Genomic DNA, 23,032 nt, shown 5'->3' with positions numbered 1-23,032 from the left:
GTTTTCTATTAGGAAGAAACAAAATGGAGAATATAGTTCCCTTCTCAGACATCTGAAGATTAAAGCATTGGATGCTGCTCAACCTTTTGGTAATGAATCCAAGGAAAGTGAAGACTTTGAAACTAATAATCATTTGAAGATTGGTATAGTTGGATTTGGTAATTATGGGCAATTTCTTGCAAAAACTATGGTTAAACAAGGTCATATAGTATTGTTCATTCTATAACGGATCATTGGGACAAGTATAAAGTTTGAAAAATACAGAAAAACAATAGATTGATGAGACCAAGAATAATGACCAACTCAACAACTCATTACTGCACAGTTGTAAACAAACACTTCAGCGTGTCGCTTGACTACAAGGACTTTCTAGTCTATTGGCCTCCTAGCATCAGAGGTAGGCCTCCATGAATTCACTACAATGCATTCACCTTCAGGTGCTCTCTGCCCACCAATTACTATAATCTCATTACCACAGGCCTTGAATGCTAGACCCCAACCATTCATTGAATATTCCCTCATAGGAAACCTACCCACAACACTCCATGTGTTATTCTCCTTGTTATATTTCTTAACTTCATTTCTAGAATACTCAACTGCATATAGTTGATTATTGACTACAACTAATGGGGGAGCATGAGTTGTTATGTTCCCTCCAGGGAACATGTCACGTATCCTTCTCCAAGTCCTTGTTTGAAGATTATACTCTTCTCCACATGTCAGGGAAACTATGGGGCTTGACATGCCTCCTATGACATAAAATTTCATGTCCATGAAAAAACCTGAACAGAGTTTCTGTGGAGAATGCATGTCAGGCAGAGTTTCCCAAGTGCCTTGCTTGGAATTGTAAAGCTTGGTAGACTTGAGCACAATGCCATTCTGATCACTTCCTCCCACAACTATGGTTATCTCTCCATAGTTGCTTGAACTGAATAAACAACGAGGGCTAGCCATCCCTTTATAGATTCAGTGCTAATTATGTAGGATTCACGTATGTAATTGATGCACTTGATTTTTTTAGTGATTACAGAGTTGTTGGACTTGTGGATTTATAGAAGCATAGATCTCCATTCAGTTTAAACACCAGACCATCCTGGAAAGGGAACATGGGTATGTTATTTTATGATCTTAGCTTATTTTATGTTATTGTCAGAAAGATGAGATTTTATGAATTAGCTTAGTTTATGTAGTGGATTGTGGTTAAAGGAAATCATTCTAGGCAATGTTTTCCCTCAAATTACTAAAACATTTATGCCATTTTGGTATGTTATTTAAAAAACATAAAAAATTCAAGCACATGAGATATATCCTTAGAAAATCATAAACCAACAGTTTTATGACTCTTTTACTAATCTTGAGCAGATTTGAGGGGTGACATCAAGCTCAAGAGCAAGGTGTGCAGACCATAAATGCTTAGATTTGATACTTAGTGAGTTTAAAACAATTCAAAAGCCAAACGATGTAGTGTTATGTGAATTTCAAGCATCAATAGAAAGGAATCTACAAATTTCATATATGAGCAATAGTCCTACTAAGGAAGTCACTGGGAAAATTTATTAGAGAAATTTTTGTTGTCTCTGTTCTCTGCTGCCATGTTCTTTTTATCTGCAGATATCGTTGGAATTGATACACTTTTCCCCATTAGCCACAACACTGGTGCAGAGGGAAAATAATATTTCTTCCTAGATGTCTGCTTGGCTTGGGCATTTACCTGCTGCAACAAAGCTGAGTTACTTTGTCCATTGAAATAAATTATTACTTTGTCCATTGTTCACAACTGAAGTAGTATGGTTACCTAACCAAAGTCCTGCTATATTTTTGAAAACAAAACATTTATTTTAAAGTATTTGTTTCCATCCACTTCTTTAACAAAAGTTACCTCCTGTCCCACAGAGTCCAGATTGTCCACATTTCTATTGGCAAGCTCACCAACATAAGCATCCTTCTGAACAAGGAATTCTTGCAAGTGCTTTTTCTTTAAGGTTCTCTGACATTTTTTCACTTGTGGGATTTCCATACTTATATTTCTATCACTATATGGAAAATCTCTATGAGATGAAGCCAAATGATCATAACCAAAATTGTATCCATCCTCTTCTTCTATATTGATTTCGACTGGGTTTTGATTCAGTGTGCATATTTAGACATTGCAAGCCTTTTTGTTTCATAAAGCAGATTCCACATATTTTTGTTCAGTGCTTTTATTTTCTTTGGTTCCTTTTTTACGTTTTGTGTGGGATTAGATCCCAACATCCAAGGGGATTGGAGGCATTTGTGTTAGTTTTGAAGATAAATATCAAGATCATATCTTTGATATATATTTAGACGTATACTAGTGGATGTTGACCTATATGATATTAAGCCTTTCGTTGAACTAAAGCCCTTTACAACATTTTTACAATTAGAATCAAGAGGAACGATAAAATATGTCTGTAGATTTCCATTGTAACCACTTGTACATGGTAATCCCTTCTCTTTTTCTTCAAGGAATGGTGTACCCTGGAAGAGAGATTTTTTTCTCAAAAGAGAGGATTCTAGAGAAGCATTATTGCCTTTGCCAGGGATTGTCCAAGAAGGGGTAGAAATTCCAGAGAGCCCATTTGATACAAGATGCACAGAAGGAATGAACTTTGGAACAAGAGGTATAGTTTTAACTAAACTTATGATTTATTCATGCATATGTGTGCTACCTTCAATGGGTTCTGAACCTCTAAACATTCTTTCAGTGCCACTAAATGTTCCATTTTGATACATCTCCATTACCCATATGAGGCAGAGGTTGCTGGATGAAACCAACTGACATGCTTTTATGAAGAGCCCTAGGGTAAATTAGAGAAATTTTTGTTGTCTTTGTTCTCTGCAGGCATGTTCTTTATGTTTGCACGTCACTGGAATTGATACACTTTGCCCCATTAGCCGCAACACTGGTGCAAAGGGAAAACAATATTTCTTCCCAGATGTATGTCTGGCTTGGGAATTCACCTGTTGAAACAAAGGTGAGTTACTTTGTCCATTGTTCACAACTAAATTAGTATGGTTACCTAACCAAAGTCGTGTTATATTTTTGAAAAAAAACATTTATTTTAAAGTATTGTTTCCATCCACTTCTTTAACAGATGTTACCTCATGTCCCATAGAGTCCAGATTCTATTTAATTGTATTTTGAATTGTACTCATATATGCTTGTGAATCCATGCACTCGGTGACCCACTTCTAATTAGAGTAGTTGGAACATTGGATAATAAGTGAATTTTTAATCTGGAACCCTGTCTAGCACTGAAAATTAGTTGTTCATGATTGTGTATTTCTATGAGTTACAATTATGTTAAGGAACAAACATTATCTAGTGAAGTCTTGCTAAATATTCTTCGTGTCCTATTCTTCACACTCACATATGAAATATAGCAGTCATAGATGAGATCATGAATATGAAAAGATTCAAGGAAATAGAAAATAATGCTCTTGTACATGGAATGCATTGGATAATATATACATTGAAGACAAATTGTAGTTGAAAATCTTATTCTAGCCTACTTTGTTGAAATCCCTAGTTTTTAGAGTTGCATTGAAATGGAAGTAAATGTGGAAAAAGAAAAAAGTGAGGCAATCTCGTCATTTCTTCAATTCATTGCAAGAATTTCAGTGCCACTTGGCATTGTTGAAATTTCAGTTTCTATATGAAAAAATTTATTATAAACTTAAATATAGAAAAACCAATCACCTCCCATACAATTGCTTACGCTTAGAAAAGAGTAATTGACTATGCTACAATAGAAACCTCCCATGGGATTTTTTGCCTCTTAGTTCATTGATAACTAGAAAGTTGAAATAATGCTAGTTTAAGGACACTTTTATCCAAGCAACCATGCAAGCTACAAATCAATTTCCTCTATCCATTTCCAGAACATCTTTCAAACCACTGTTTGAAAAAATCCACTCTTGGTTGCAAGAAGATCTTATCTTTTGTTTGAAAAATTCCATTCTTAAATGCATGAAGATCTTATCTTCTGTGGGTGTGGGGGCAGGGAAGGGAAGGTGTGAAGAATTTTGCATCTATTATATTTCATGAATTGTAACCACATAAAGCATATCACATGTCTTCATATTTTAAAGTACATGGATAAAATCACTAGACTTACTAGCAATGTATTCAAATACAAACGTCCATTGACAAAGTAAAATAAGGAAGAATCTTTCCAAACAGATAAATATGGTAGTTTTATCACATACCATGCTTGTTAATAGAAGTAGATGCCTAGGTGAAATCTGCTCCATTTCTTTCCAAATATTGTTGAGGTCTGAGTTTTCTTCTTCTAAAATTCTATCAAAATTCAAATCATCATCATTGATCCTTAGATACGATATCAGATCTTCATGGACCTCAATTTTCTTCTTTGATGTAGATCATCTAGCCAAGATAGGAATTGGGGGTTTAACATTTCCAGATTCTATGCTTGCAGAGACCTGCTGAATGTTTTGTTGATGTTATTGTCCACTAAGTTTTTCTTTTTGGACTCACTTTTAGCTATAAAAATAGGCTTACAATCAATATTAGTCCTCTCTGGACTAAGATTGAAATAAATTTCATCCCCATGTGACATATTCTCCATTTCTTTCCAAATATTATCATAATTTGAATTTTCCTTTTTTATAATGTCATGGGAATTCAGGTCATCTGCACTAATATCAGTATTCTTTGTACTAAGATTGAGACTATTTTCATCCCCATGTGAAATTGGTTCCATTTTTTAAAGAGGCCCTTCAAATATGATTTTTCCTCTTTTATAATCGCATGGAAATTCAGGCTATCTTCATTGATCCTTAAATCAGATATTTGATCTTCATGGAACTCCATTTTCTTCTCTACTATTGAACATCTACCCAAGATAGGAACCGAGGATTCATTAATTTCAACTATTGTGCTTCTAGAATCATGTTGAAATCTTTCTATGATGTTATTTTCCACTAAATATTTCTTTGCGGAGTCCAATTTAGCTATTAAAAAAGGCCCACAACAAATATTACTCCTCTCTGGACTAAGATCAGAATTATTGTTATCCCCATCTGAAGTTTGCTCCAGTTGTTCCCAAATATTCTTGAGAACTGAATTTTCCTCTTCTAATATTCCAATAAAGTTTAGGTAATCCTCATTGATCCTAAGATCATATATCAAATCTCCATGGACTTGAGCTTTCTTCTCTATCATTGAACATCTAGCCAAGATAGGAATTGAGGGTTTATCAATTTCATTTTTTATGTGTGCAAAAGGGCATTGAAGCCTTTATTTAATGTTATTCTCTACTAAACCTATCTCTCTATACTCCACATTATCTGTTAAAATAGGCCTGCAGTGAATATTAGTCTTCTTTGGGATAAGACTCAGATTATTTCCATCTTTATAGAAAGTTTGATCATTTTCCATCTAGAAACTAGTGTGCTAGTGTAGGGAACAACGGTTGAGGCCAAGTGTAAGTCCTATGCAACTTTGGTGGACTAGATACCCCCCACTCATGACTTGTAAGCTAAAGGTCATTGAAATGAATAGTGCTAATGTTTCCCATGTAATGCTAAATTTGGGAACATTAGCCTCTTTTTGACAATAACAAGCTAATTCATTTTTTTTAAAGAAGTACCCTACTAGACTTATATGTATCCCTCATCATTGTTAGAATATTTTCAAAAGAACAAATATCTTTGGTTTTCAATTAGAAAGTATGCAGTTAGGATATAAAGATTGCAACTTGATAATTACATAAGAAACTTTATTTCTTATAGATATAGTGGAACCAAAAACTCTTTAGTTGTTAATTATATAAGAAACTTTATTTCTTGTGATCATATTGAAGAATAGAAGTCATGATTGACAGGTGCCAAGGCTATGTTTGTTTATTTGGGACACTCTTATAGTTGTCAATAAAGGTGAGCAAATGTCTTTGGTTCCATGACTAAAACACACACTTAAAATCCACTAAGAAACAATAAATTTAAACTTGGGTATGTAATGGCAGATAGTTTTCACAGGAGTTGTCTATCCTTGATTGATTCTTGCCTACATGGGAAGGTTTCATTTCTTTCCCAGCACAAAAAGAGCATGTAGAGAAACTTCTACATGTTGATACCACGTGAACACATTTTTATCGAAATAAAATATAAGTACATTATGCCTTGAAGATATAAGAAATATAGGAAGTTGTATTTTATATAACAAAGAGCACAAGATATTTTTTTGTTGAACTAGAGAGACTTGTAGATTTCTGAAAACAATTTGGTTATAGTGGGGCCCTAAACACGTCCAAATCTTCTTTTCCAAAAACAATTTTGAAGCCTTTCTTGTATGAGTGTTAATCTGAGGATGAATTTGATGCAAAAGTTGTATTTTGGCATGTCTTCATAATGCCTACCTTGGTAGAAATAGTGGGAAGATAAACAATCATCTCAAAGAAATGTAGTATGATCATGCAGAGGGTGAAGCTCTCAAAGAAATGCAGTTTGATCATGCAAATTTCTTTAGAGATGGACATTATGTTCCAGATATCCCCTCCAGAGAACTTGTTCTAGGAGATATAGTGGGAGGCAAGGTTCCTACATACATGAGAATTGTGCCCCTCAAGACATCCACCTTTAGGATGGAGCATAGCTCCCTGAGTGGAGAAGACATGCTTGTGGTGAAAAGAGCATATCTAGTCATTGTCTATGACTGTGAGTTGTAGTCAAAAGAATGCATGGTGTTTGAAGGAACTATAGTTACCAATGGTTGTTGCACTTGCATTGTTGTGAGCACTGGCATGTCTATAGAAATAGGTAAAATTTAGGCACAAATTCAGGAGGATTCAATGGAAGCTCATGATACCCATTTGAAAATAAAATTAGATGAATTTGGTGAAAGAGTGACACCAGTGATTGGTGTTGTTTGTATTCTTGTCTGGATCATGAGCTATAAATATTTTCTTTCATGGGAAGTCATAAATGAGTAGCCAAAAAATCATATTCTCATTTGAGAAGTGTATGTAGTACTTTAAGATTATTGTTTCTCTGACAGTTGTTGGTATACCATAGGGATTTCCTACTTTCATTACTACATGTTTGGCTCCTAGAACTCGTAAGCTAGCACAAAAGAATGCTATTGTGCATAAGCTACCTAGTGTGGAGACGTAGGGTTGCACCATAATGATTTTCTTTTTTAACACGAGCACTCTTACAACCAATCAAATGTCTACTAGTGAATTTATAGCCATAGGGCACAATGTTGGTTCATTTAGAGAGTTTAATGTTGAAGGAAAAACATATAATCTTGAGGATGGAAGAATATTGAATTGGACAACACATAATATGGAGGAAAAATTAGAAACTCTAGCAAAAATCATTGCAGTTTGCAATGAGGCTAGGATATCTTGTCAAGATCACCAATTCCATGAAACTAGTATTCCTACTGAGGCAACCTTGAAGGCTAGTAATTTCCTAGATAATTAATTTTTTATCAGTTGTCATTTTATGTTTCACCATTTCAACAGTTAATGGAGTTATATCTTTGGGGTTCCATCATTTGAGGTTATTTACAGGTCTCTTTTGGGCTCATGTGGTCTGTATAGATACTGTTAAAGGCCTTTGTGTACTTCTTTTTATTGCTTCTGGAGACTGAAAATGATCGTGGAGCCCAAACAAGTTTTTTAAATGGGCCTTTGGATATGGGGGACATAAATTCTTATGCCTCAAGAGATAGGTGTTGAAACCATGTAGAGTTATTTGATAACCAATCTCTCAAATGAACAACCTATTGGGAACATAAGTTGGCAATGTGTGGGGAGGTCTCATTTCCCCATATATCTTGATATAAATAGACCATTCATCTATATACTAGTCTCCAATATTTTGCAACACTTCTATAGCTTCTTGAGACAATCTTGGGTATGGTTTGCAAAAGATCAACTCATACAAAGGTGCAAAAAAGTAATCACAAATCCGAGCATAATTATGTATGTATTTATACTCCCAAAGATCCTTGCAATACACATGAACAAGAGGTTGGTCAGGTGTCCAGGACCAACCCATGCCTACAAATGAGTTAGAAGCACAAACCACATCCAATAGATAAGATGCACCAGGATTGGCCTTCCTAATAGCTTCCTACAAAGAATGGGATAGAATGGTTGCCCAGTTGAAAACAGTTCCTCGTTCTATGATTTCATGAATCAATGGCACCCAAGCCACTTTAAAATGTGAAGATTACTTTTCTCCATATAATCTGCTGACCAATTAAGCTGCAAACATATTAGTGCCTTTCAAATGAGTTGTTATTTTATATGTAATTAGGAATTTCTGTCATTTATAGGATCGACTTCATTTATATGGTTTTTGGTGCATTTGTTTTAAATGTATTTGAGGGTGTGACTGGGTCTGTTGATTCATTTAGGAAGATTGTTTTTTATTGTTTGTCTGACCAAGTCAATGAAAAGAGTTATTTGCTAAGAAGAAGATGCCAAGGAATGCTCTACGAGGGCTTACGTTGACCTCATTGCTTCTTTGGAAGCGGTGAGGAAATTGAGTTTCTTTGTATCTTTATTTTTCTGTATAATATAATAAATATCTTACAAAAAATTACGTTTTTGTGGCTTATGCATAGGTTTATGTCTAGTGCTTTTTTGTAAGCTTTAATATATTCCACTTAGAGAGAGAGAGATCTAGAGAGTGTCGTACTCTCTTATTTGTAATACCCAAGCTTGCTTAATTACATAATAATTGTAGGCTTGCATTATCTAATTTGAATTTAAGACTCTAGAGCACATTTTAGATGACTCGTAAATTTATTTGTTTGTTGTAACTTGGTAGTGATTCGAAAGGAAACATTTGTAAAGTTTGACTATGGACTCTGTGGGAAGTTGAAGCATTATGGAATCTTAAATCTGTTGGATTATGATCTCTCTTAGATCCCATAATCACTTCCTTTGTGGATGGAAAATGGAGGGAAAGATGCTTTGGGATATTTGGTGGATGTAAACCACACACTCGCCTAGTTGAATAGTAAGCCAATGTTGGTCTATTTGGACTCCTACGCTCACCTTGATTTTATTCTGAGTGTACATGAAAAAACAAATTTGTATGATCCCATGGTAGACTTCTTTAAACCCCAATCAAGAGAATTGTTTGAGTGTTTGAGTAGTTTGAACACAGAGAATAAAAAATTAAGCCAATGTAAAGAACCTATAGACCTATTGCAAGCTTCATTAAGATCTTACAACTTATTTCTCTACTAAGTGCAATGGAAAGAAATGTACTGTTGTAATATATTTTGTATATGGATGTGTATCATATGGAACATTTCTTGTATATAGAAATGTGCATATATGTATAAACAAAAACACTCACACTCGGATGTATGCCTAAGAGATCAAGGTTATTTGTTAGTGTTATATGAGTTGAGATTTTATATTGGAAAGGGAAAAACAAATGTACAATGTGCACTATACCCTATTACATTTGTATTCAAACTTCAATAAGAGAATTGTGAGTGATTCAATTGTAGACAAAGTGTGTTTTGATCTATTTCTTATGTTTCTAGATTATTAAAATTGTTGACTTATCTAGGACATCTATAGATATTATATTCTCATTTTAATAGTGGTACAACATAACTTTCTCAACACTGTACATTAGAATGTCATTCTAAGTGCAACATTTGATGGGATGAATCCCTCAAATAATAAAATGAAGAAATTGTACTGAAAATTCCCTTTTCTTACAAGTGGATTATATGATGGGATAATTAACTTTCCAAAATATTGTCTTATCTCTTGGCTTAATTTGTGATTGTTAACCAATCCACAATTTTTGGGACACTTAATACAAGAAAGATAAACAACACATGAAATAGATTAGGATTTGGAAGATGATCACCAAGGTCCTCTTGAAATCTCCTTTTTTTTTTTCTAAAATATCACCATCATTCATACGTGGAGCTTCTTTGTTTGTTGAGTTTGATCCCTCATCTAGCTTTCTATCAATGAAATGCATTTGTATTTGTGAATCACATTCCTAGCTATGAAATTTTTTTCTTTTCTTAATTAGGTGGTTTTAGTATTTACACCATTAAGGAAGCTTGTTATAAGGTCCATAAAATCACATATTTTAAATCTACATTTCAGATGTTTCATGATACCTAAGGTAATTAGGTTTTTCTTTGTCCCATAACACAAACCTAGTGCCACTAGGATAAACAGATATCAATTCAGATGAAGAAAGGAAGAAAAAGCAGAGAAGAAATAGGTTGAATGGTCTCTGCTCCAATCCCAAGATGAAATCCACCAATATGCCATGATAGGGGAATAATAAAACCTACACACATTGAAGAATCCCATCCAGCTAGGCTCAATAGAATCTCTAACAATATATTTAGCTTTCACTTCTCATTTCTTGAATTTGCTAGATATGTATTGGTAGAATTTGGTTGCAACAAACTAGAGTATTAAGTTTGTATCATCATCTAATGTTTTCTATAATATAATAAGCTAGAGCACTTTAGATTATTATCTTTCTATAATGCTTGATTTAAAAATTTGTAAGTTATCCTTTTTCATTTTTTTTTTTGTGAATTGGAGATAATATAGACACCCTTGGATTAGGATATTTGAAGTTTTAGTCCTTGTGTGATTTTGGTTTCATTTCTTTATTGTTCTTTTTCTAACAAAGAAATGCATGTTCACGTGCAATTTTATATTTGTTTAAGTTTTGCAAATTTATAGGCGCTTGAAGGGAATGGAAACTCCTTTTTTTAAAGCTATAAGATATTTTAATGGATGGACAAATCGTTTTAGTTAATTAATTCTAATATTCTTTGCAAAGAGATATATGGTTGCAAAAGTGGCCCTAATTTTTTCTTGATAAAGAAAATACTCAATAAGGGGTTTTTTTGCACTCGAATAAGGATTTTTTGTTATTGAACCTCATAATACCCTAGTTTTGATCACTGGAATAATACTCTTGTGCACTCATCATTGTTGGAGACACATTCTGGGCAGCGTACTACCTCTGGGAATAGTTCTGCTTGGAACCACAAAGCTGATATCAAAGGTGAACCTATACATGCATTTTCTGGGCAGCGTATATCACAGACCAGAGCTGGAGGGCTATTCCAATGAGCTGATATTTTGTATATGCATCTAGTAGTGTTGTTTGTCTTCATCATTAGGTTTTGTCCTCCTAAATTGTTCACTGTAAATTCAAGTTTTGAATGTGAAAATGTCCATTTGTCTATTGCATTGGATTTCTGAAGTTGTCATTGGAAATACAAATTTATTTGGTGATTGTTAAGAAGAAATGAAAAAGAATTGAATATATGAAGACTACCAAAAGAGAGGGAGAATAAAACCCCAAGAAACCCAAAAGATCAAACTAGGAAAGGGTCTAGAGGGCACCAAGGAGGAAGCCCTAGGCCAAAAATGTCATTAACCCTAATCTCTCCTATCATCCAAGGATGAAAAGAAGTATGTGATGAGCTTTATAATTTCCACCTGCCTAATAAATATGGTAGATATGCTCATAATGATTATTGTGACCAGAATCATTTAGAAGGTAAAAATAATAGGTGGTGAACCTAGAATTAACAATGTGGAAAGATCCATCTCTTAGAGTCTATGGTCAAAGGTAAAGCATCTAATGAAGGAGAAGGTAAATACATCTATCTCCTTATATTTGTAAACAAATCTTTAAGCCATAATAAATTCGATATCAATGTTCAAGTATTGGAGCAAAGAGGAAGATCTAGCATGCCAGCTATTTATGATACTTTGGCTAGCAAGTTGTATAGAGAATTGGATAGTCGTAAGGATATCTGTTTTGGCTTGAGTGGGAGTTTGCCATGCAACAAATCCTGTGCAACATGGTCATAACATGGAAAATCATGGAAGTGCAGAGGGGCCAAAAGTGTGAGATAGTTTTCCTTGCATGAATATACTCTGAGAGCATAGTAATGAGTACTCTCTCAAGTAGTTCCAACTTCCATCCTATTTTACTTAGGCACAAGTTCCAAGCTTCACAATTGTAAAATAGAGGTGTCACTAAGGTATGGAAGAGGAAGATCTAAGCCCAAATATCTTGGAAGTCGATCTGGAAACATTTTTTCTATAGTGTTTCTAATCCTTCGTATCCTCTACTCCACCTTGATTTTGTTGTTAGGATTACACTAAAGGATGGGCCAGAGGATACTACTCCAGTGTAAGTGTAGGATGTCACCATTTCTAACTCCTCTTCTTTATAGGTGAGAGTAGTATTAGATGCATCCTTCTCAGACATGTTGAAAGCCAGAATATTTGATTTTGCAAAGTCGACCCGAAGACCAAAACTATCATAGAATGAGCTCAAATTGTCTAGATTATTTTGGAGTCCTGTGATTATGTGGGATAAAAGGACAATGTCATCCACATAACAAAATTCCAATGGAAATCCCATAGAGAAGGAAACCACCTGTATCACTTTGAAATGAGATCTTCTAGCTCGTCAATATAAAGTTGAAAGAGTATGGGTGACAATGGACATCTTTGCTTTGACTTGTATGGTGTTGTGTATTCCATTTGTTTTTCCCATCTTGGTATGGACCTTACCAATAATCATCTTATAGAGAGTCATAAATATGAAATCCTAAGTTCAATGGAAGTACATATTTTCTAGATTCAAGTTTTCATGAAACAATTGATTTCATGAAAATATTTCAACTTCAATATTTGTTTTTGTAATTATCCTTTTCCTACATCAAATGTTGGATCCATTTGTGGAATCAGTGTCTACTAGACCGATAAGATGAATCAAGAAGATTTTTCGCATTGGAGAGATATTAATTCAAGACATTAATAAGTATACATTCTTTGGACCAACAGTATCTTCTAGTAAGATGAAATATATTCTCATAAAAATAAATCAGAGTGAACTCTGGAAAATATTGATAAATTAATCAAAAAATGGAAAATTCCATATTTTTTTGTAGTTAGTTGTTATATTTAATTCTAACGGAACCTAAGGGGTTATATCAACCAATTATTGCCATTGTTTTTGGTCATTTTCTAGTTCCATGCCAGCAGACACCTGGTTTGAATCCGATTGGGTTAGCTACACTAGTTTATGTGGATGGTTTCACTAGGAGTGTCATCCATGAATGTGGGGAAGCATCCCTTTAGTTTCCCTGCGATGTTTTCCTTGAAAAAAATGATTTAGTCCTAACATATCCACTATAAAATTGCAAGCAAAGTATTCAAATTTTATTTCTAGTGAATGTAAAAAATATATTAGTCCAAAAAACAAAATACAAGGCCTTATAATACCAAACCTTGTTTCCAATCACAAAGAGAAGAAGAAGACATTTAACACATCCCTTAGTTACTTTAGGAACTTAAAAGACCATTTCTGGAAATGATATATTAATATTCATATATCCTGCACATTTTTTATACAAAAATAGGGGTAACATGTAGCCCTAAACAGAATATATCTTCCATATACAATTTAAGTTTCAAACTTCCATATACAAAAATCAAGAGTTGACTTTAGACACCATAGTATACCTGAAGGTAGTTGTTATGGACCCAACTTGATGGTTGCTGATAAACAAGGAAATAGTAGGAAAATAGCCAAACTGTGTGCTCTCAAAAGAGTCCCAAAGAGTTGATTCCTATTAACGATTAGGAGGTGGAGTTAAGAATCACTTTTATCAGGATGTTCACAATCAAAGAGGACATGATTATTTGGAAACAATTTCTTTCATTTGGGGAAGTTAATGGCCCCTTCAACACATTAGAATGTGGATGCAAGGGAGAACTACTTAACATAGCACAGGTGAACCTAATAGGATGGATGGGGATGGGGCTTTGGAGCTTTATCAACTTGTTTTTTGGGTACTTTTCTAGATTGTTTTTTCTTTTGCAGCTGACAGGAACTGGTCCACTTACAGCCTTATTCATTGTATTAGGAGGAACGAACTTTCATTTGGATAACATAGAAGATATTTGTAGTTCATGGTGCCTTACATATTGATTCTTCCATACAATAAGACACCTAAGTTTCTAAAGGGACCAACGGTACAATGTAATGTTTATTCCTAGGAAGTCTACCCAATAGATTAGGAAGGTGGAGAGTTGCAACAAGGATTAGTTGGGGTGTTTTTGAGTGTATTTGAGGTGATAAAGGAGTCAGTGAGTGAAAATGATGGTGTGCCTAACGATGTTGAAGAGTTGTTGCAGTACAAGGAAGCAAAATACCAAGCATTGACTATGTAATACATGGAGCAGTCAGATCTTCCCAAAAAGCACATATTTTGTTGAAATAGAACAACAACTCTAGAACTTCAAGAGCTAATAAGGAAAATTCCACAATTCTGACCTCAAAACCAGAACAAAGGATCTAAAACTCTTCAAATACTCAACATAACTACCTCAATCTTCGAATAAAAAAAGAGTTAACCACACAAGCACTCTGATACCATAATGAGAAATCACAGGTGGGATACTCATAGGATGAACACCATAAAGGAATAACTCAAACTGGAAAAAAAATAAAAATAAATAAATAAAAATAAAAATAAATAAAAAATAAAAAAATAAAATAAAATAAAATAAATAAAACAAAATAAATAAATAAATAAAATAAAAAATAAAAAATAAAAACTGAGACACCAATATTTATGTGGTAAAACCCTCAAAGAGGGAAACACCCACAAAGCAACATAAAAGTTGTATCATTTCTCATGAAATGAAATATGGACACACAGAGATATCCTCTGTTTTGCATTTGTTTATCTAGATTATATTCCAAAACTAGGCCAAAGCCTTACATTTATACATACTATCTTGTGTAGCTAAGGTGGACCCAACCCTTAGGCAAACCTTGGGTCCACTTGCAACTATCTACAAATCTAGGGTTGTGCCCATATGAAGTGCCATGACTCCCAAGAACCTCAAATGCAAGTGAACCTTGAGGGCCCCAACGTAAGAAAAAAACAAAGCATTGAAATTCGATTGTAATACATGGAGTGGTCATATCTCCCAAAAATACATAGGTTTTGCTGAAATAGAACAACCACCCTAGTTCTTCAAGACCTAATAATATGTGCTCCACAGATCTGACCTCGAAACCAAAAGAAGGGATCTGAAGCTATTCAAATACCCAACATAACTAGCTTAATCTTTGAACGAGGAGGGAACCTCACAAGCACTTTGATACCATATTAGGAAATCACAAGTGGGTTACTTAGAAGGATGTATACCAATTAGGAATAACTGATGCTGACCATAAGCTAAGAAACTAAGATTTAAATGCTAAAACCCTCAAAATGAGACATCCATGAAGGAATATAAAAGTTGTATTACTACGCAATAAATGAAGGGCTATATCCAGTACAATACTCTACTCTTCATAATGTGAGACAAGTGACCATCCATGATCTTTAAATAGATATCATGGACCAATTAGGTGATAAAACATAGATCAGTTGTCATAAATACCTAGAACATGAGCACCATCGAAGCATTTATGCATGAGATAGAATGGTGACCATTAGATAACAAAAACACACATGACTATAGTACATTAGACCAAGTTGGTCTTAAGAAAATCCTAAGGTCTAATATCCTAATATCCCCCCTTAAAAACAACTTGGGATAGGACAAAGGATTTACAAAATGACATGGGACAAGAGGGAGGCATTATGCCTAAACCCACTTGAGAGAGGGAAGGAGGCATTACAAATTTACAACTAATCCCAGATAAAGGAAAATAACATTCTTTTTCTCCTTAAGGATTTATGAAAAAGAAAAAAACCAATAAATCTTTAAAAAAAATCCAAAATTTGCATAAGCCAAAAACTGCTTCCAATCTCTGCGAAAATATTTTATCGCTAAGGCTGCTAGCATAGAACAAAAGTCTGGCCACACCTTTAGTGTCAATCTTAATAAATTTGGCTACACAATACTTTCAAAATTCCCAAAATCTGTTGTCCAAGAAATTAGACCCTTCACATGGATTAAAAATCCACAAAACAAAATTGAATTGTGATGCATTTTGATGGAGAATCCTCTCTATAAATTCTTCTGCCCGAAAGAAAAAATAAGTCTGAAACCCTTGAAGAAATGTTGTATTTTTTTTTAAATGAATTTTTCAATCTATAGGTTGTTGACCGAGTGCATGAGGTTGAACTTGGTCGAACCTTGAAATGCTCAACGAGTCTTTCAGGGATAGGCCAAACCCTACACAAACTCACCCAATAATGAAGAGTTTGAACTTTTGATGAGATTAACCATGTCCTCCCCTTGTTTTTCTGCTAACCTGAGTAACTTGCAAGTAACCAGGAGACTCAGTGAGTCTTGTTCTAGTGGTTACCTTGAAACTCTAGAAAATTAACCCCCGTCCAACCTTTACAAAGATCCAGTTCAATCTATACTCCTGATGGACTTCTATATTTCTTCTAAAACATTTTCTAGCCAAAGGTGCACAAGCAGGTTTGGAAGCCTTGATCATAGTGGGATGGAAGAGGGATAAAAGATGCTAGAAAAATATTAGGGAACCAGAGTTGAAAAAATATCTTGTACTTCCCTAAATCCAAGGGCCTTCCTCAATAAATTTTATCATATTTGCAACAAATACAAATTTTAATGGCAAAAAAAATCTTAAAATGAGGTATTAAGTGAAAGAATTGTTTAACAAACCCATTTATTCTTTCTCTAGTCAAAAGAAAAAGGCTTCATGATTTAGCAAACAAACCTGCAAATAAAAAATTTCTCAGTTAGTAAGATAGTCTTCCAAGGATTTCTCTCTAGATGCTTTGAATGAAGAAGCCTGAGTTTCTTAACACATATTTTGAGCCTCTCTAAGGCAGTCAATAGTTCTCCACCATTTACACCTTGAAATGGACCCCATCACAGTAGCATCAAGCTACACTTTTGAATTCCCCTCCACTAGTTGTTGTTTATGGGAACCCTGTAATGCTTCCTTAATTCCTTTAAAGGATTACAAACACCTACCAACAACATGCAAACTTACCAAATTGGTTGTGTCAAGCTGCAACTAAAAGCACAAATCATTGCATTCAACAATTTGACAGTGACTTCTCTCTTGTACACCTTACATCTAGGGGCAGAGTCTATCCTCTTGCCAATGATACATTGAGTGACTGTTAGTTTAGTAAACTTTATTAAATTCAGATATGTATACATCTTGAAAAATAGGATATAATGTAGGGGTTAATACAATCAATTTTCCTCTCAAGTCAACATGGTTCGATGACTTCTGTTACATACTTGGCTTGAGATTTTGATGACTTTGTGTGATATGGATATGTAATTACAAGAAACAATTGAGATACAAAAATTGATTTGATGAATATCCATTTGTGTCATGTTATGAGATGACTTGGTGAATGGGTATGTAGGAAATTGACCTAACTCGAATGTTCATTTGCAGAAAACCAACCTAGTTGTGGCTGAGATATTTTCCCTTATGTCCAAAGATGAAGCTCGCCATGAAGGGTATGTTATCTTACTTTGTAGGTGTGGTTTATCAGATCAAAGTCGTAGTTGTTTGCTGCAAAAATGGCTCCCCTTTCACAACTCCCTACATTTGTTGGCACTGTTGTTTACTAGATTGGATATATTTCCATTTGAAACTTACATTGGATAAAGTATTTATATGGAATATATATTTTTGCCATTGTAATTTCATTTTATGTTGTAATTTGTTTGTTGACTTTCTCAACTCAACCTTTGACCATTGGATTATAGGTTTTTAAACAATGGTTTATCATATTTCAATCTTGAAATGGACCTCATTTTCCTAGCTAAAGTATGCAAATATACTTTCTTCAAGCCTAAGTTAATATTCTATGGCACTTACTTATCTGAGAAGATCGGTTACTAAAGATATATTACCATCTATAGGCACCTAAGAGAAAACCCTGAGTGTCAAGTGTATCTTATTTCAAGTACTTTAAGAACTGGTGTTAGGATGAGAATAGGCACGGTGAATTTTTCTCAGCTTCAATGAAAGCACAACCACGATGTTTGATTGGCTGGAAGGTCAAGCTTTGGTTAAGGTTTTTCTGTCTCTCGGTGAGTTAATCTTGAATTACATCTAATATATCCTAAATATCTAGGCAATATGATGTCTGTTATTTTCATTCAATATTTATTGGATGCTTTACTGTTTCTTATTCCGTGTGAATTATTTCTTCTGGGTAAAATTGATTTCCTTTTGCAGGTATATGTGACGATGTACCTGAATGGTTTCTAGAGGACAACATTTTATGAAGGCATTGGACTGAACATAAAAGAGTTCGATATGCATGTTATCACTGAGGTGGGTTAGATTTTTCATATAGATTGCAATACTTAGAAGCCATTTTGTGTGGCTAAAATTGAGTTGTATTGATTTTTGTGTGTGATGGATTTTAGCAATGTATTTTTCCGACTGATGTAGACAAACCGAACTACATCAAGGATTTTTCCTGTTGTCTTCGATGTTGAGAATCCAAAATTCAAAAAGAAACTTGACAGGATGGTAGACATGAACCAACATATAATAACAATTGGAGCAAGCCAAACTCCTGGCTTTGTGAAGAATCTCCAAAGAATTACTCTTATATGTGCTTTGGTGTCAGAGTTAATAACACCTTATTTGATGCCACTTGTGGATTCTGGTTCTTTGGATTACACTAATTTTGAGCCACAGGTTGTGTACTAGATGCATTTCATACATGCAAAACTTCACGGTTGCATTATATCGTCGAGAATGGAGCTTTGTGACTCTATGTCTTTATTTGTATTTGTTTGAATTTTGAGATGTCCTACCCTTTTTAAGAAAAGCATTCATATTCTGTCACAAGATTGTCTTTACATATGCACATTCTATATGCAACATTGGAGTTATGTGATCTAAAGGTCTCAACAATAGTAAGTCTCTATGTCTTGTTAGCAAACAAAATATTTAAACTCAATAGGTGTTTTTATGCCATGATTTGTGTAAACATTAATCTCTCATAGCTTGACAGAAGTGGTAGAGAAAATATTAATCTCTCCTACCTTGAGAGAAGTGGTGGTCAATATCAACACATACAAGAACTTTGTGGTTGAGTATTATCAAAACTAATAGAGGGATATGCAAGAGTATACAGTAAGAACCTTGACAAACATGCCCACTAAAGCTGGCAACATTGTTTGTAGGAAGAAAAAATTATGTTTCTTTTTTATAAACATGTAAGTTAGTATATTACAGTCTAATGAATATGTTTTCCTATTATCATATTGGTTTTATATTTTATCAAAAAAAATTCCAAGACTTCACAATGTTTTATTATTCAGTGAAATATTTGCCAAGATCTTACAAGATTTTATAATTTAGTGAAATATTCACCATGATTTTACAAGATAATATAATCTGCTAAGAGATTCGCAAAAAAAATTATACATACATATTATATTATTGATAAAATTTCCTTCCATTTTTCCTATGTTTCATGGGGATTCACCCATTTATTATACGTATAAATTTAGGGGGGTTCTTAAAATTTTCCCTGACATTAAGAGACATATATGACATTTATGACCAAAACCAAAGACCTTAATAGTGAGGTAGTATGACCATGATAGTTATCAACAATATATATGATCCTGCAACATGAACATCATCATCATGAAGTAATATGGGACAATGTAGCATCAATCTTCATCAAGATCACATGTGACCAAATATGAAATGCTTTCAAGCATCAAGAAGTTATAGCAGCAATATATAAATAACCATCCTCTTTTCTTCATGTAACATGTGTTTTCCTCATATATGAAGAGTTATAATTCATAGGCAACAATATCATTCTCTTGGACCATTATCTTCATGCAAGAAGAAATATCACACCATAAACAACTTCACCAATATGCAACTCAAGTAACCAACCATCATTGATAACCTATGACATAGAGATAGCAATATAAAATCATTGTCGTTAACCAAGCATAAGACTGTGAAATCAAGCTTTGTTAGTAACCCATCTCCTAGATCTCAAATCATCAATATAATCATATATACAAAGAGCCATAATCAAGAAACATACCATATGTAGCATAACATATACATGTATCATCACCATGTAACATACGTGAGACCCAAGAACAACACTATAGGAATTTTTGTCACCTACCACGCCTTTTTTCAATTGTCTCAAATGATGTCAATTGGTGGCCAAAAAGGGGAGCCGAAGTGGAAAAAGGCCAGTGAGGAGAGAAAACATCAGAGGTCAAAATCGTAGGGAAGATGCCAAAATAAAAAGCCTAAGTCTCAAAGCCAAAAGGAAGCCGAAATATAAAGAGGAGTGCTAAAATTCGGGACACGGTCACATTGGGGTCCGATATCGAGAAGGCTAACAGGAAGGCATATCGGAGGATTGAAAGAATTGGAACTCTTTTAAATCCATTTTTGAAAAACTTATGATGAAGAGGGCTATGATTTAGGCTGGCACTCGATCACAAAGCATACCAAAGGACCAGGGGGCACAGAACATGGTGGGACATCGAAACATATGCCATCGGAGCATCAAAGTTTTGGAACTCCTTAAAAAATACACCTTTCTAGAAAATGTTGAAATCTTGGAGGAAAGGGAAATACAAAGGAGACTTCTGAAAATCCAAAGACCTCAGGGACCTTTTCTCTCTCCTCCGAAGAAGATACCTAGCAGTTGGTGATTAGTCCCGAAAAGAAGACATGGCTGATGAAATCAACATGATGTCGTGGCGTGGGGGACACGTGGCATTCAGTTTTGGCATTTTTAAGGACCTAAAGGGGCAAATATGGGTGACACGTGTCACTACCCAGGAGGAACCACATGGATATGAGGACATCAGCACGATGTCACTTCAAAGGTCTTCATTTTGGAGGAAGAGGCCAATGAAAATATGTTTTAATTAGCATTCAAAATTTATTTCGATGAGAGGGGCTTCGATAAATGATACCACTTGGTCACAAAGACCTAAAAGAACCAAGAGCTCAGACCAAGGCCAAGCACCCAAGTGTTAGAAAGAATTTCAGAGGGAAAGACCATTAGAACTTTAGTTTAATTTTTATTGGGAGGACCTCTGATGGAAGGAACTTTGGAATCATGCAGTAGTTGGTCATGAAGACTCAAAAGAACCAAGGGCGCAGAACTGGGGATGAGCACCAAGAGCTATGAGCTCATCGGAAGTGGGTTTTTTCATAACCCAAATGTTAATTCCTTTTGGAAAAGTTACGATGAAGAGGGGATCCGATATGTGGTGGCGCTTGGTCATGACTATCCAAATAACCAAGGGTGAAGCTCGAATTACAAAGGGAGAGAGGCCTTGAGAGGAGCCCAAAGGCTTTAACACCTAAGCGTTGAGCTTGAGGTCACGACACCCGGTCCCATGGGATAAATAGGAAGAGGGCCAATGGAAAAGGAGCTTGAAGGCATCATAACTTGATGTTTTCATAATGCTATTTCAAATAAAGTTATGAGGATAGAAGGCTCTAATATTGCAGCGTCTATGCATTAAGCCTTTAGTCACATGCAATGGTCCCATGGTTGAGAAGCGATAAAGGAGCTTAAGCAAGAGGAGCTAAGAATGATCGGAGGTATGTGTTTTTTTGATGATATTTTATAAGATTTACGAGATGTATCGGTTCTGATGGTATAGCTTAGAGTGTATGCATATGGATGGGTTATAAGCCATGTTACAAAGCACCACTAATGACATCGCAGTTGATCACTTCCTACTCCAGAAAATGGGGAATTCAAGCAGTTAAGGGGAGAAAGCGACAAGCATATTGGTCAGTAACTATGGAAGAACACTGTGGCAGAGACATGGCCTGATCAAAGGTGATCATAGGAATTGGCATGGAGATATTTTGTTATGGCCATCATTCAATTTTCCCATGTTTTGTTATTTTATAATTTCTATGTTTTAAAGAAGGATTCAATCTATTATGTAATCATCGGAATATGTGTCGGCTGAGACAGTTATTCGATCAGACAACTGGAGCATCGCTGAGATATTTTGTAATTGTTGTTTCAAGCTCCCCCTCTCATTATAAATAGGGGGGAGAAAATCATTTTAAAGGTTCCAAAATCCTGTTCCCATAGGTCTTAAATCTGTCTTTGCAGGTCTTTCTAGTTCTATGTACATAAAGAGGTTCCAACCCATGGTTCTATGGCTTGTTCATGAGGTGGTAATGCTTATACAAATTTCAAATGTGTTGGACCTACGATATGGAATCCATTTTCAAATATTAATAAATTTGATATGGGGATTCCAAGCAGAGTAATGTGTAGTATGTGTTCCCCTCTGTTTTTCATTTCATATATATGTATCTTCCTCTGAATTTGTGTAAAGAAGTTACTGGATTCACTCTCAAATTATAAAATTACTAGTGTTATATTGTAGCCAACAATACCTATGAGATCACAGATTTACCAATGCTATTTTGTGACAGAATGTACCCATGAAAATAGAGAGCTAGAAACCTTAAAATATACTCCAAAATTTATGCACTTCATCTCCTTATTTTTCCATAGTTTTGTCGGGATTCGTTGCTTAGGATTCTTTGTTATCCAAATCTCTGCATTGAATTCCTTCCTTACTTTTCTCTCTCCATTTTTATTAAGCTGCATTTTCTTGTGTGTCGGCCACCATATCAGGACATTTAACCTTGGGATGAGCGATATTTGTTGATGTATATATATATATATAAGTCTACCTTGGTGAATGGTGATTGAACCAAGTTCTGAATCAATATATTTCTAATTATATTCAATATGGAGTGCAACACAAATCTCAGAAAATCCTCAAAGCACTCCTCTAAGATGTGCTAGGTACTGACCCTTTCCTCAACCCAGGGGTTGTCTATAGGAGATACAACATGCATCGTCGATAACTACACCATATGCAACCTATGCATCGTTGAAGAAATAATGACAGGAGCACATAAGTAGTGAGTGAAACTTATCATCATCAACCAATTTCAGTAAGGACCATGGCATGCATATCCTCTTCATGTA

The 23,032-nt window shown here is 34.7% G+C and overlaps 2 pseudogenes; one reads left to right on the top strand and one right to left on the bottom strand.

Annotated features, from left to right (window-relative positions):
• Window positions 1-303: 303 nt before the first annotated feature.
• On the bottom strand, window positions 304-2,017 carry LOC149149837 (F-box/kelch-repeat protein At5g60570 pseudogene; annotated as a pseudogene).
• A 593-nt stretch (window positions 2,018-2,610) lies between these two features.
• On the top strand, window positions 2,611-18,711 carry LOC149149836 (magnesium-protoporphyrin IX monomethyl ester [oxidative] cyclase, chloroplastic-like; annotated as a pseudogene).
• Window positions 18,712-23,032: the final 4,321 nt, after the last annotated feature.

The sequence above is a fragment of the Pinus tabuliformis genome, chromosome 9, assembly GCF_031772625.1.
Source record: "Pinus tabuliformis cultivar Carrire ecotype Pingquan chromosome 9, CPIR1, whole genome shotgun sequence".
NCBI classification, from domain to species: domain Eukaryota; kingdom Viridiplantae; phylum Streptophyta; class Pinopsida; order Pinales; family Pinaceae; genus Pinus; species Pinus tabuliformis.
The sequence above is the reverse complement of the archived record's forward strand: the minus strand, read 5'-3'. Positions and strand labels throughout refer to the sequence as shown.